At 37.3% G+C, this 14,594-nt stretch overlaps 1 protein-coding gene across 5 annotated transcripts in view; it reads left to right on the top strand.

The window, feature by feature from the left end:
• Positions 1-14,594, top strand: part of Grik2 (glutamate ionotropic receptor kainate type subunit 2) — a 744,982-nt gene that overhangs the window by 396,090 nt on the left and 334,298 nt on the right. The window lies entirely within an intron of this gene.

The raw sequence follows: 14,594 nt of genomic DNA, 5'->3' as shown, positions 1-14,594 counted from the left end.
TTCTAATATTTGATCTTTTCATAGTGTCCCGAATATCTTGAAATCCCCACTCATACTTTTCTATAAGCTTGTCTTTCTCTTTGTTGGCCTGTATTAGATCTGCCACCTGGTCTTCTTCTAGCTTAGATATTCTGTCCTCTCCTTCATCCATTCTACTGGTGAGATTTTCTACAGAGTTTTTTATTTCATTAACTGTGTTCTTCATTGGTAGTAATTCTGACTGGTATTTCTTTATTATTTCTATTTCCTTATTTATGTCTTGTATTGCCTTCTTTATTTCATGAAATTGTTGTCCTGCATCTTCTTTGATTCCTTTGATTTCCTCTTTAAGTTCCTCTTTGACTGCTTTGATTTGTTCTCTGACTTCTTTGAACATATTTGCAATCATTCTTTTGAAATCTTTCTCAGGCATTTCCTCTAACTCGTTCTCATTGGAGGTCATTTCTGATGCATTAATACTTTTAGTTGGATTTATATCATCTTGCTTTTTAGTGCTTCTTGTGTTATAATGTATATATTTTTGCATCTTGGATTAAGTTAATGCTAGGATTTTCTAGCTTTGTGGGTATTCTTAGTTGTATCAATTGATTTGATGTTATGTATATTTTCAGGGTAGGAGCTTAAGGTGTTAGATGTGGCTCTTAAGACTCTGAGAGTATCTACAAAGGTGCTCCTAGGGGTTGAGTTTCCCTGCTATGGGAGTATTCAAGTAGGCTGAGTGGAATAAAACACCAGTAGATTCTAAAAGTTAACTAAACACTGTACCCATTCAGTCAAAAACAGCCCCAGGTATGTATGCCAGAGTAGTTATTATAACAACCAGATCCTCTATCAACACAGAGGTTAAGATTTCTGGTCTGTTGAGGGATCCCAGTCTGCTTGTGACCAAGTGAGACCCTTCCCTGGTGCAAACCCAGTTACCTTGGATGAGTTTGGTCTCAGTCAAGTTGCTGCCTGGGTCGTCGGGCTGCTGTTCTGATTTCTGGAGCTGGGCACTGGCTTTTCCTGCAGGGCAAACCAAGCCTAGCAACTGTGGCCCTGCTGATCAGCACCCCCACTGCTGGAACTGCTTCTTCTTCTGGGTCTGCTGTTGTTGCCACTCCTGGGTCTGCTGCTGCTGGGGCCGCTAGTACCAGTTCTGGAGCTGCTGATGATACTGCCGAACTCTGCTCCTGCTTGGGTCCCGCTGTCGGCTCAAGTTGGCGTGGCCGGGTCCCGGGAGGCTGCTCTGTTCGCTGGAGCTGGGCTCAGGCGGAGGGGAAGGGGAGGGAGCCGCAGCTGCTCTGGTTCTCTCGCTGTTCCACGTGTTCTTCTATCTCATGTTCTGTTCCCCCGCTGCTCACTGCAGCTCTCCCTTCACGTTTCCTGAGTTGCGGAGATCGCAGTGTGAGGGAAAGCTCCCGCACCTGGCTTTTCCTGTGGCTGGAGCTGAGTCTGGCCGCTTTCTGGTATGCTCTGCCGCCGCCGTGGTTGGCGGAGCTGCCGGGGCCACTTTTGCCAGCCTGTGCGGGCTCTGGATGCTCTGGATCTCTCCTACTTCTCCGCTGCCACTTCAGTTTCCTATACACCTCACTTTTTAGTAAAAGTGTGTATTTTGCTGAGGTTTTTTGGTCTGTTTTCCCCCCAGGCTGCTTTGACGTGGTACCTACGCTGCCATCTTAACTGGAAGTCCTGTTCCTTCTTTCTAGACCCTGATCTGTTCACTTGAACATGAGGCTGTCCCCTTACTTGTGCTAAAGTTAACCATTGATGTAGGAAGTAGCGACATTATACTTCATAAACAGGCCTCTGATTTTAGATGGCCTCACCTTTGAAGCAACTAGGAGTCTTCTGGTGGTGATGATCACCAGCATCCTGGAACACCTGCCTATGCACTTTGAACCAGGAACTGTACATAGGACTTTATTTAAAGTATGAGCACATGTGGTCTGCACAGCTGTGGTGAGAAACTTGATCTTTGAGTGGGACAAAGAGCTGGCCACAGAGCATACTCTATGTCAGCTGCAGAGAAACTGGGAGAATTGTCTCACAATTGGTTCTGGTTGGTTCCAAGGCAGGTTTTTGCTCTTCCCTCTCAGTAGCCATCAAGTACTTGTTTTGTGCCTGGAGCATGCTGAGAACTGAATGGCCAGCCCTCAGAGGATACCAGCCTAACTCCTGGATGTGCTTTGTCCTCCTCTTTATCAGAGAGGTGGGTGATTCTCAGCACCCCTTTATTATTGTATTAACTCTACAAGGGAGCTCTGCAAGTCACTATCCCCCTCTTTGCCCATTACTCAAGATGCCTTTAATATCCATATCTTCTAAATTGAACAATCAGAACCAGCATTTTTCAACTTTTAACTTTTCATTTATTTATTTATTTATGACAGAAAGTGTGAGAGAGAGAGGCAGACACATGCACATAGGAAGAAAGAGAGAAAGAGAGAGAGAGAGAGACAGAGAGAAAATGGACAGACAGGGCCTCCTTCAACTGTAAACAAACTCCAGATATATGTGCCACTTTGTGCATCAGGCTTTACATGGGTATTAGGGAAGCAAACAGGCTTTATAATCGAGCACCTAACCCCTGAGGCATTTCTCCAGCTCCAAAACATTTTTTTTTTTTTTTAAATTTCCAATTAGTAAATGAAGGCACAAAGCAAAAGGAATTATTTTAAAATTTGGGTATCATTTTTTGTTAAAAGGTCAAGTCACTGGAAGAGTTGGAATTTATAAGTTTGTGTTCCAGGTTTGAGAACATGTGTCTTTTTGTGCTATGCCCTCTATCAGTTAAGAATTTGGAAATGAGCAAAATCTGAAACGTAGGAGTTCCAGAATGGATCCGCCACCTGCCCGCTACCATTCAGATCTCCAAGGGGACCTGTCTGTACTTATTTAATGGAAAGATAAATGTGCTCACAGCACTGTTACTATAAATTCATTTAGAAGCAGGAGAGAGGCTGTACTCACATTCTTCCCAGGCCAGAGCTGCTGGCAGATTTGGTTCACTATACCTCTGGGAGGTTATATATTCTAGGGAGGTGGCAGAATGTGATTGTGATTCAGTGGTCCCTAATACCTATTTCTTTTTCTGTTAAAACAAAATTTTCATTGATTTCATGTATTTATTTGAAAAGACTGTTTTCCTATAGGCAAGGAACCATATGGAATATTGTCCAAAGCAGTGAAAAGAAGATGCTGTGAGCATCAATATGTACTTGTGGACTAAAAGGGAGTACGAAATATGAGAAAATACAAGCAGTTTGTTAAAATTGGAATGTATAAGAAAGAAGATGCATATAATATAGGTGGCACTTAAATTGGGAGCATTCCAGATATATCTAGAATGAAATTAAATATGTGAGTCATCTTCCCAGAACAAATGCATAAAGAATAAAATTTGCAATAGCAATTTTGAAAGGATAGTTAGTATTATTAAAAATAGAAAGAAAGTTGCTTTAGGAAAGCATAACGCATAAGTTTAGGTGTGGCCTTCTTAAAGATTCACCTTTCATTGTCCTAGAGGAGACTGTATATAGGATTTTGGAAGGCTTTGGAACATATCCCTTAGTTAAGTTCGATATCAATATCTCTCCTCTGTGTGTTTTGTCATTTGACAAAATTTCAAAATTATATTCAAATTTCATATCCAATGTGTTTGCAAAGACATTTCATAATTATTCTCAGACACTCAACTGTAAAGATCATGTTAATCTGAACTGTGTAGGATCATACAGAATAATATAAAAGGTTTGAAATACATATCTTGACCAATAGTTATTCTATGCATAATCAATAATTTATATTGGAAGGGATAATAAAGTTCTAAATTGCACCTAGTCTGAGGCAATGTCTCAGGTTAAGGCCTACTGCAATAGATAGATTGCTTGAATGAGCAATGGAGTATGGATGAATACATACCCCTCTTCTACATAACTTGCTCTCTACCTCACTAAACTTTGCTAATTTCATCTGGCATGAATCCCAAGGTAAACAGGTGCTTAATTAAGTATGATAAATGTATGTATTTATGCATATATATGTACATGCATATATACATGCATACACACAATGTTTGTAATTGTACTTGAAAGAGAAACAGTATAAGGTGCAAATGACAACAGATAATAGCTAACCAATTTATGTTTTGCACACAGCTAACTTCAAGAGAATTCTTAAATTACAGTTATTTTTAAGCCTGCAATGCTCTTTAGATTTGATACGATGTGCACAAAATTATTTATAATACTGAATTAGGAACCAAATTAACTTTTATTGAATCCAGTCTCAATAACTTATATTCAAGGGGAAGTGATTCATAATTTTTATTAATTAATTTATTTTTTCACAATTTTTATTAACATTTTCCATCATTATAAAAAATATCCCATGGTAATACTCTCCCCTCCCCTGGACTTTCACCTTTGAAATTCCATTCTCCATCATATTACCTCCCCATCTCAAACATTCTACTTGCATATATATAATAACAACCTATTAAGTACCCTCCTCCCTTCCTTTCTCTTCCCTTTATATCTCCTTTTTAACTTACGGGCCTCTGCTATTAAGTATTTTCCTTCGCATACAGAAGCCCAATCATCTGTAGCTAGGATCCAAATATGAGGGAGAACATGTGGCAATTGTCTTTCTGGGCCTGGGTTACCTCACTTAGTATAATCCTTTCCAGATTCATCTATTTTTCTGAAAATTTCATAACTACATTTTTCTTTACTGCTGAGTAGAACTCCATTGTATAAATGTGCCACATCTTCATTATCCACTCATCAGTTGAGAGACATCTAGGCTGGTTCCATTTCCCAGCTATTATAAATTGAGCAGCAATAAACATGATTGAGCACGTACTTCTAAGGAAGTGAGATGAGTCCTTAGGATATATGCCTACCAGTGCTATAGCTGGGTCATATGGTTGATCAGTCTTTGGCTGTTTTAGGAACCTCCACACTGATTTCCACAATGGCTGGACCACATTGCATTCCCACCAGCGGTATAGAAGGATTCCTCTTTTTCCACATCCCCACCAGCATTTATGATCATTTGTTTTCATGATGGAAGCCAATCTGACAGGAGTGAGATGTAATCTCAATGTAGTTTTAATCTGCATTTCCCTGATGACTAGTGATGTAGAACATTATTTTAGATGCTTATATGCCATTCATATTTCTTCCTTTGAGAATGCTCTATTTAGCTCCAAAGCCCATTTTTTGGATTGGTTTGTTTGATTCCTTATTTAACTTTTTGAGTTCTTTGTATATCCTAGATATTAATCCTCTATCAGATATATAGCTGGCAAACATTTTTTCCCATTCTGTACATTGCCTTTTTGCTTTATTCACTGTGTCCTTTGCAGTGCAAAACCTTTGCAATTTCATGAGGTCCCAAGTGATTAATCTGTGGTTTTATTGCCTGAGCAATTAGGGTTGTCTTCAGAAAGTCTTCAAGACCAATATGTTGAAGGGTTTCCCCTACTTTTTCCTCTAGCAGTTTCAGAGTTTCAGGTCTGATGTTAAGGTCTTTACTCCATTTGGACTTAATTCTTGTGCATGGCGAGAGAGAAGAATCTATTTTCATCCTTCTGCAGATATATATACAGTTTTCAAAACACCATTTGCTGAAGAGGCTGTCTCTTCTCCTATGAGTATTTTTGGCATTTTTATCGAATATCAGGTGGCTATAGCTACTTGGGCTTACATCTGGGTCCTCTATTCTGTTCCACTGATCTGCATGTCTATTTTTGTGCCAGTACCATGCTGTTTTTGTTACTATGGCTCTGTAGTATAGGTTAAAATCAGGTATGGTGATACCACCAGCCTCATTTTTGTTGCTCAGTATTATTTTAGATATTCAAGGTTTTTTGTGATTCCAAATGAATTTTTGGATTGATTTTTCTATTTCCATGAAGAAAGGTGTTGGAATTTTGATAGGGATTGCATTAAATGTGTAGATTGCTTTAGGTAAGATTGCCATTTTCACAATATTGATTCTTCCAATCCAGGAACAAGGGATGTTTCTCCACTTTCTAGTGTCTTCTGCAATTTCTCGCTTGAGTGTTTTAAAGTTCTCATTGTAGAGATTCTTTACTTCCTTGATTAGGTTTATTCCAAGGTAGTTTGTTTGTTTGTTTATTTATTTATTTATTTATTTATTTATTTATTTATTTATTTTTGATGCAATTGTGAATGGGAGTGATTCTGTGATTTCATCCTCTGTGTGTTTGTTGTTAGCATATATGAAGGCTACTGATTTCTGTGTATTTATTTTGTATCCTGCTACATGGCTGTAGGTTTGGATCAGCTCTAACAGTTTGCTAGTAGAGTCTTTAGGGTCCTTTATGTATAGAATCATGTCATCTGCAAATAATCACCTGCAAATAATGATAACGTGAGCTCTTCCTTTCCAATTTTTATCCCTTTTATGTGTGACTCCTGCCTTATTGTAATGTCCTCCTGTTGGAGTGTGCCCTTAATCAATATAAAGTGACCTTCCTTATCTTTCTTGACCAATATTGGATTGAAGTTTACCTTGTCAGATATTAGGATAGCAACCCCTGCTTTTTTTCTAGGCCCATTTGCTTGAAACTCCATTTTCCAACCCTTCACCCTAAGATAACATTTATCCTTTGTAGAAAGGTGAGTTTCTTGGAGACAACAAATTGTAGGATCCTGCATTTTAACACAGTCTGCAAACCTATGTCTTTTGGTTGGGGCATTGAAGCAACTGATATTAAGAGATATTATTTTAAGGTGTTTATTTATGTTTGCCATTTTTTTTTTTTTTTTTTTTTTGGTTCCGGTTCTACCTTTCCTCTCTTGTGTTAACTAGTATTTGAGTATTGCTTGCTTTTTCCAGGTTCCTTATATGTGTGTTTTTCCTTTTCTTCAGCATGGAGGATTCTATCAAGTATTTTCTGTAGAGCTGGTTTTGTCTTCAAATACTCCTTTAACCTGCTTTTGTCATGGAATGTCCTTATTTCTCTGTCTATTTGAATGGATAGCTTTGCAGGATAAAGTAACCTTGGTTGACAGTTGTTATCTTTCAGAACTTGGAATACATCACTCCAAGACCTTTTGGCTTTTAAAGTTTGTGTTGAGTAATCTGCTGTAATCCTGATGGGCTTGCCTTTGTAGGTCACTAGATTTTTCTCTCTAACTACTTTCCATATTTTTTCTTTGGTTTGTGTGTTTGGTTGTTTGATTATAATATAGTGAGGAGAGTTTCTTTCCAAGTTTTGTCTGGCTAGGTTTCTAAAGGCTTCCTGTATCTGTATTGGCACCTCTTTCCAAATTTGGTGGAAGTTTTCTTCTATGATTTTGTTGAAGATGGCTACTATGCCTCTGGAGTGGAATTCTCCTTTTACTGTGCCCTGAATTCTTATATTTTATCTTTGCATAGTGTCCTGAATATCTTGAAATTCCCACTCATACTTTTCTATAAGTTTGTCTTTCTCTTTGTTGGACTGTATTAGATCTGCCACCTGGTCTTCTAGCTTACATATTCTGTCCTCTCCTTCATCCATTCTACTGGTGAGATTTTCTACAGAGTTTTTTACTTCATTAACTGTGTTCTTCATTGCTAGTAATTCTGACTGGTTTTTCTTTATTATTTCTATTTCCTTATATATGTCTTGTATTGACTTCTTCATTCCATGTAATTGGTGTCCTTGTCTTCTTTGATTCCTTGAATTTCTGCTTTGACTCCTTTGATTTGTTCTTTGACTTCTTTGAACATATTTGCAATCATTCTTTTGAAATCTTTCTCAGGCATTTCCTCTAACTCATTTTCATTTCTGATACATTAATACTTTTAGGTGGATTTATATTGTCTTGCTTTTTAGTGTTTCTTGTGTTATAATGTGTATATATATATATGTATGTATATATATATATATATATATATATATATATATATATATATATATATATATATATATATATATATTTGCATCTTGGATTAAGTTAATGCTTGGTATTCTTAGCTGTATCAATTGATCTGATGTTATATATCTTCAGGGTAGGAGCTTAAGGTCTTAGGTGTGGCTCTTAAGACTCTCAGAGTATCTACAAAGGTGTTCCTAGGGGTTTAGTTTGCCTGCTATGTGAGTATTCAAATAGGCTGAGTGTAATAAAATATAGGTAGATTCTAAAATTTAACTAAACACTGTACATATTCAATCAAAAACAGCACCGAGTATTTATGTTAGAGTAGGTATTATAACAACCCAATACTCTATCAACAAAGAGGTTTAGATTTCTGGTCTGTTGTGGGATCCAAGTCAGCTTGTGACCAAGTGAGTCCCTTCCCTGGTGTAATCCCAGTTACCTTTTTGTATGATTTTGGCCTCAGTCAAGTTGCTGGCTGGGTCGTTGGTCTGCTGTTCTGATTTCTGGTGCTGGGCACTGGCTTTTCCTGTTGGCAAACCGAGCCTGGCAACTGTGGCCCTGCAGATTGGCACTCCTGCTGCTGGAACTGCTACTGCTGCTGAAGCTGCTGCTGCTGGATCCGTCGCCACTCCTGCTAAAGCTTCTGCTGCTGGTTCCGCTGCTGCTTCTATATGCTGCTGTTGTAGCTGCCATTGCTGGATCCACCACTGGTGCCTCTGAAGCTGCTGCTGCTGGAACTGCTGCTGCTGCCCCTGAAGTTGCTGCTGCTAGATCTGCTGCTGCCGGGTCCGCTGTTGCCAGTGCCTGTGCCTCTGATGTTGCTGCCAGACTGTGATCCTGCTTGGGTCCCGCTGTCGGCTCAAGTTGTCATGGCTGGGACCCAGAACCGCTGCTCTGTTTGCTGGAGCTTGGCACAGGCAGTGGGGGAGGGGAGGGAGCCAATGCTGCTCTAGTTCTCTTGTTGTTCCACGTGTTTTTCCTACCTTGTGATCTGCTCCTCTGTTGTTCACTGCCACTCTCCCTTCACGTTTCTAGAGTTCGTGAGAGCTCCGGTGTGAGGGGAAGCTCCCCTCACCTGGCTTTTCCTGTGGCTCAATCCGAGCCTGGTGGCTTTGTTGTGCACTGTTGTCACCATGGTCTGCAGACCTGTTGGGGCCACTTTTACCAGCCTGCTTAGGCTCTGGATGCTCTGGATCTCTCCTACTTCTCCTCTGCCATTTCAATTTCCTATACACCTCACTTTTTAGTAAAAGTGTGTATTTGCTGAGGTTTTTGGTCTTTTTCCCCCCTAGGCTGCTTTGGCGTGGTACCTACACCACCATCTTAACCAGTAGTCTTCCGGATTCGTAACTGTTTGATACTGATGAGAGCTTCTCAAAATATGCATGGTTACCCATGGATTTCTAAGTTATGGCTCAATTTTTAACTTTGTTTTTAATATTAATATGATAATTTGCATTTCCATCAGCAATGTGCAGCATCTACCTGTGCTCCCTGTCTTCACCAGTGCTTACCTTTCTTCTTATCTTTGTCAGCACAGTAAGCATTCTAACTGCAGTAAGATAACATCTCATTCTATTTTTTATTCATATATCTTGGTGATTAGTGAGGTTGGTAGTTTTCTCATTTACCTTTTGTGCATTTCCATCTCTTTTGGAAATGTCTATTTATGTCTATCACCATTTTTAAAATTATGTTAATTGTTCTTGTTTTTAGCCATTAAGTTTTTGGGGTCCCATATATATTATGTATAATAGGATGTATAATTTCTTAATATTTTCTTTCCTTTTGTTGGCAGTTGCTCCCTTTATTTTGCTAAGCAATACTCTGTGGCTAGTTTTCTTTACTCTTTACATTTAGTGTTTAAAAAAATTATACTATATCTGTCTATGTTAACTTTTGTTTCCTATGGTTTTAAAGTCTTGTTTAAAAATTTTTAATTCTAATATCATAAGATGTTTTTCTTGTAGTAGTTTCTTATCTTACTTTTAAGTCATAAATCTATTTTGAGTTGATTTTTGTGACCAAGGAGAAAAGTTTCTAATTTTATTCTATGTATGAATATCCAATATGCTAGCACTGTTTACTGAAAATACAGTCCATTCTCTGCCACATGTTCTATCACCTTTTCCAAAATCAGTTGAATAAGTGCATGGTCACCTCATATTCTTTGTATTCTGTTCTATTGTTCTGTATAGGTTTTTCCATGTCAATAACACACTATTTCACATACCTCTTAGTACATGAAAATGAAATTGATAGTATGGTACTAATTGATATATTCATTGGCTCTTTTCTTTTTTAATCATTCATGTTCTTTTTGTTTTGTTTTTGTGTTCCATAAGAATTTCAGGACTTTTTTGTAGTGCTGTAAAGACAGTCATTTATATTTTAATAGAGATTACCCTGAATGTGTTGATCAATTTGTTATCATGGAATTGTTAGCAATATTCATTTTTCCAATTGGTAAACACAAGCTGTTTTGTGTTTTAAATTACTCCTATCATTTTCTTGTAGCTATATTGTAGAATTTTCACCCTTTATTTAAAAATATTTATATGTATTTTGTTACTATTTAATGTGAGGCTACTTTCTCAATTTCTTATTCAGATAACTCAATCTTACTATATAGCAATGCAATTTATTTTGGTGTTTATTTTAAATCCCGATGTTTTGCTATATTAGTTTGTTAATTCTTAGCCTCTTGATGGTATCTTTGGGGCTCTCCATTCATAAGATTATGTCTTTTAACATAATTTGACAACTTCCAATTAGATGCCATTTGTTTGCTTTGCTGGATGCTTTGGCTGAGGCTCCTAGCACTGCTGGGTAAAGTGCTGAACATGACTATCTTTGCCCTGTTTTGAGAGGCAGTGCTCTCAGCTTTTCACCATTCAGTATGTTGTGAGCTATTGGCATATTGTAAACTGATTTTATTGTATTGTATTATATCCCCCCTATACTAAATTGTCCAGTGTTTTAATTGTGAAGTTGTGTTGAATTTTATTAGATGTCTATTCTGTACTACTTGAAATGATTATGTGAGTTTTGTGATTTTTGTTGTTGTTGTTGTTGATGCACTGTATGATTACATAATGCTTATTGATCTGCCTATGGACAACAACCCTGGTATCCTCAAAGAAAATTTCTCTTGATTATATTGAATAACCTTTTTAACAAACTGTTGGATACAATTTACTAATGCTTTCTGAGGTATTTTCTCATTAGTATTTATTAAGGATATTGAACTACAGGTATATATTTCTGATGTATCTGTGTCCAGTTTTGCTATCAAGATAATACTGGCCTCACAGAATTATTTTGGAAGAATTTTCTCCTCTCCCTTAACTACTTTATAAAATTCAGCAATGAGACTCTCTGGTTTCAAGGGTTTTTATTTTTTGTTTTTTGATGAGAAATCTTTTATTTCTACTTCAATAATGTTTGTAATGTGGCATTGCTCTTTGGAGTCATTATTTTTTCATTATTCAATATTGTTCAGGTTCATATGTCTAAGAAATCATGCAATTCCTCTAATTATCAAGTGATTGGGTTTTATTGCTCATAGTCTTTTCTGATTATCATTTATACGCATATTATATTTATGATGTCATTGCAGTTCATCCTTTTGTATATTTGATTATATTTGGATCCTATTTCTTTTACATGATTAGTCTACATAAGGATTTGTTAATTTTATGTTTTCAAAAACTGGCTCCAGGGTTGGGGAGATAACTCAGTGGTAAAAGGTGCTTGTTTGACAAAGCTTCTGGCCCAAGTTCAATTTCCAAGCCATGTATATAAAGCTGGACAATCATTTGTTGGCAGTAGCAAGAGCCTGGCACGTACATTAACTAATTAATTCATTAGTTTATTAATCTTTAAAGATTCTCCTTTTTTAAAAAAAAATATTTTTATTTATTTAAAAACAGTGACAGAGAATGGGTGTGCCAGGGCTTCTTGCCACTACAAACAAACTCTAGATACATGTACCACAATGTACATCTGACTTTACGTGGGGACTGGTGCTTCATACCTGGGCACACAGGTTTTGCAAGAAGCATATTTAATCCCTGCATCTCCTTGTTTTGTTTATCTTTTGTAACACTTTGTAATTAGGGTTTTAGGACAAAAGCTTTTGCTCTGGTTAACTTTAACAGTATAGGGTGGGACACTACTCCCAATTCAGGAAATTAAGGAATAGAGTAATAACACAAAGCAGAGATAGGAGATTTAATCATTACAGACTGGAAAGTGGAACAAATGAAGATTTACAGTTGCCCCAAGTACCTTCAGGTACTGATGCGTACTTTTGACTTTAATATAATAATAATAATAATAATAATAATAAATAATAATAATAATAGAATAGAGAAGGGATTTGAATAGAGGGGTGTATAGTATGCATGATCTAGCAGCTCTGGTCAATGTTCTCTGTCACTCTGGCTGATCAGAATTTCTACTTTGGTTCTCTAAGTTGACTCAACAAGGTTGTTATTGCTGTCAGGTAATTGATTAAGTGCCTTGGATATGGACCTCTGCTCCAGGATGTCACTTTGCTATCACAGATAACTGTCTTAATTTTGAATGGTCTGTACCTTTTTGGTTGCTAGGATTCAAGTTGACTGCAAGCTTGAGAACATGACTTCAGTTCTTATTTCTTGAGCCTTGAAGGAAAAAGAGATAGATTAGTTCCATGCCCCTTGCATGATTAGTATGTGAATGTTTATATTGACTGTCTACTTGACAAGGCAAAGAATAAACTGTGAGGGATTATCTTGATTAGGTTAACTGAGGTGGGATGTTCTACCTTAACTGTGGGTGGCACTATTTTATGACCCAGGGTTATGTGCTGTATAAAATGGAGAGAGCTGGCTGACCACCAGCATTCAATGTTCTGCTTCCTCACTGTGGCTGAATGCGACCTGCTCTGCTTGAAGCTCCTGTTATTTTGTTTGTTTGTCTTGTTTTTTCCCCAGCAATAAGAAAGGATACTAATATATCATGCCTCTGCAGAATAAAGGAAGTGCATGGCAAAGGAAACAGAAATGAACTGAAAACAATGAAATCAGGCTTTCCCGAGGCCTTCAGTTACCTTGACAGCCCAGTGTGGAAACTGGGCTGTTTAGAAAATCCTATTTTAACTATATGTTACAATTTTTATGTCTGTATTTCATTCATTTCTGCTCTAATATTCAATATTTACTCCTGTTTCAGGTTTGGTTTGTTACTGGTTTTCCATTTCATTTGAGTTCTAGTACCAGGTTGCTTATTTGAATTATTTTTTCTTGTCCATGTAAGTGTTAATTCCTATGAACTTTCCTGCTAATACTACTTTGCCATATTCCATAGATTTTTGTATTTTGTAACTTCATTTTCATTTGTTTCAAGAAATCACTTCTTTTCCTTTGCATATATATTTTTAATTAATTAATTTTTTATTAATTATTTTTGTACTTAGTGAATACAGTCAAGTTGGTATCATTGTTAGGCTCGTCGTCCATATCCTACCCTCTCCCACTAGCCCCTCCTTGTTGAGGTATATGGGTCATGCATTGTGGAGTTAGCCCACAGTTATGGGTAGGAGAAATGTCTCTGTGTATCATGATCCAACATGTGACTCTGACATTCTTTCTGGCTCCTCTTTCACAAATTTCTCTGAGCCACGTTGGGTTCCTTTTGGGTCTGCTTCAGTGATGAGGTGTTGGGAGCTTTTCTGTCTCTGACTTGGTAGGAGTTGATTGTTCTCTATGTTGATCTCCTTCACCCTTGCCTGGTACCTGGTTCACCAAGAAAACAGCACGCTTGCTTGTTTCGCCAATTATTCTTAGTTTCATCTGGGGCCGTTTTGAAGTATGTTGGGGTGGTTTGCTCCTTAAGATCTGCGTATATCTGAAAAAAAGAAGCAGATTCTCTGGAAACAAGTCAGAACCATATCCAAACATGAACCCACTCTCTATTATTAAGCTACCACCAATCATGGGCTACAACAGGGCCTACACCTATTAAATTCCCTTTGTATCTAATTTAATCCACTATTATTTAGGAATGACTTTAATTTCCACATATGTATATACATTCTAAGTCATTTTAAAATTTTATTTAATATATATTGAATTAATATACACATGTTTAATATACATAAACATATATATTAAAATTATTTTATTATGTGTACACAGATTATATTCTTTTATCTTCTCACTCCTTGTCTCATTTCCCTGGAGCTCTCATCAGTGGCATTTGTTGTTATACATTTGTAGTTTTAACATATTGTGGCACTAAAAATTACTTGCTAGGATTTCAATTTGTTAATTGATACTCTTAAAATAATCTCTTAGACCACAGTAGTGTGTTATTTCCTTTAGTGTATTAGTTTGCTGCCAGGAAACAGAGAGATGAATGTTAGCACTCGGTTTTCTCCTTTTTATTCAGTACCAGATCCAGCATATTGGCTTCTGCCATTCATATTCAGGGTGGGTCTTCTACCTTAGTTAAACTCTTTGGAAATACCCTTAACAGTTATAGAATGCCCAGAGCCATACCTTCTAGGTGATTCTTAATGTATTGAAAAATCCAGATGAGGGCTGGAGAGATGTGTTAGTATGTAAGGCACTTTGCAAAGCCAAAGGTCCCAGGTTTGATTCCCTAGGACCCATGTAAGCTAGATGTACAAGGTGGTGCATATGTCTGGATTTCATTTTCAGTGGCTTA

This window comes from Jaculus jaculus, chromosome 7 (assembly GCF_020740685.1).
Source record: "Jaculus jaculus isolate mJacJac1 chromosome 7, mJacJac1.mat.Y.cur, whole genome shotgun sequence".
NCBI classification, from domain to species: domain Eukaryota; kingdom Metazoa; phylum Chordata; class Mammalia; order Rodentia; family Dipodidae; genus Jaculus; species Jaculus jaculus.
This window is presented reverse-complemented; position numbering and strand designations above follow the sequence as displayed.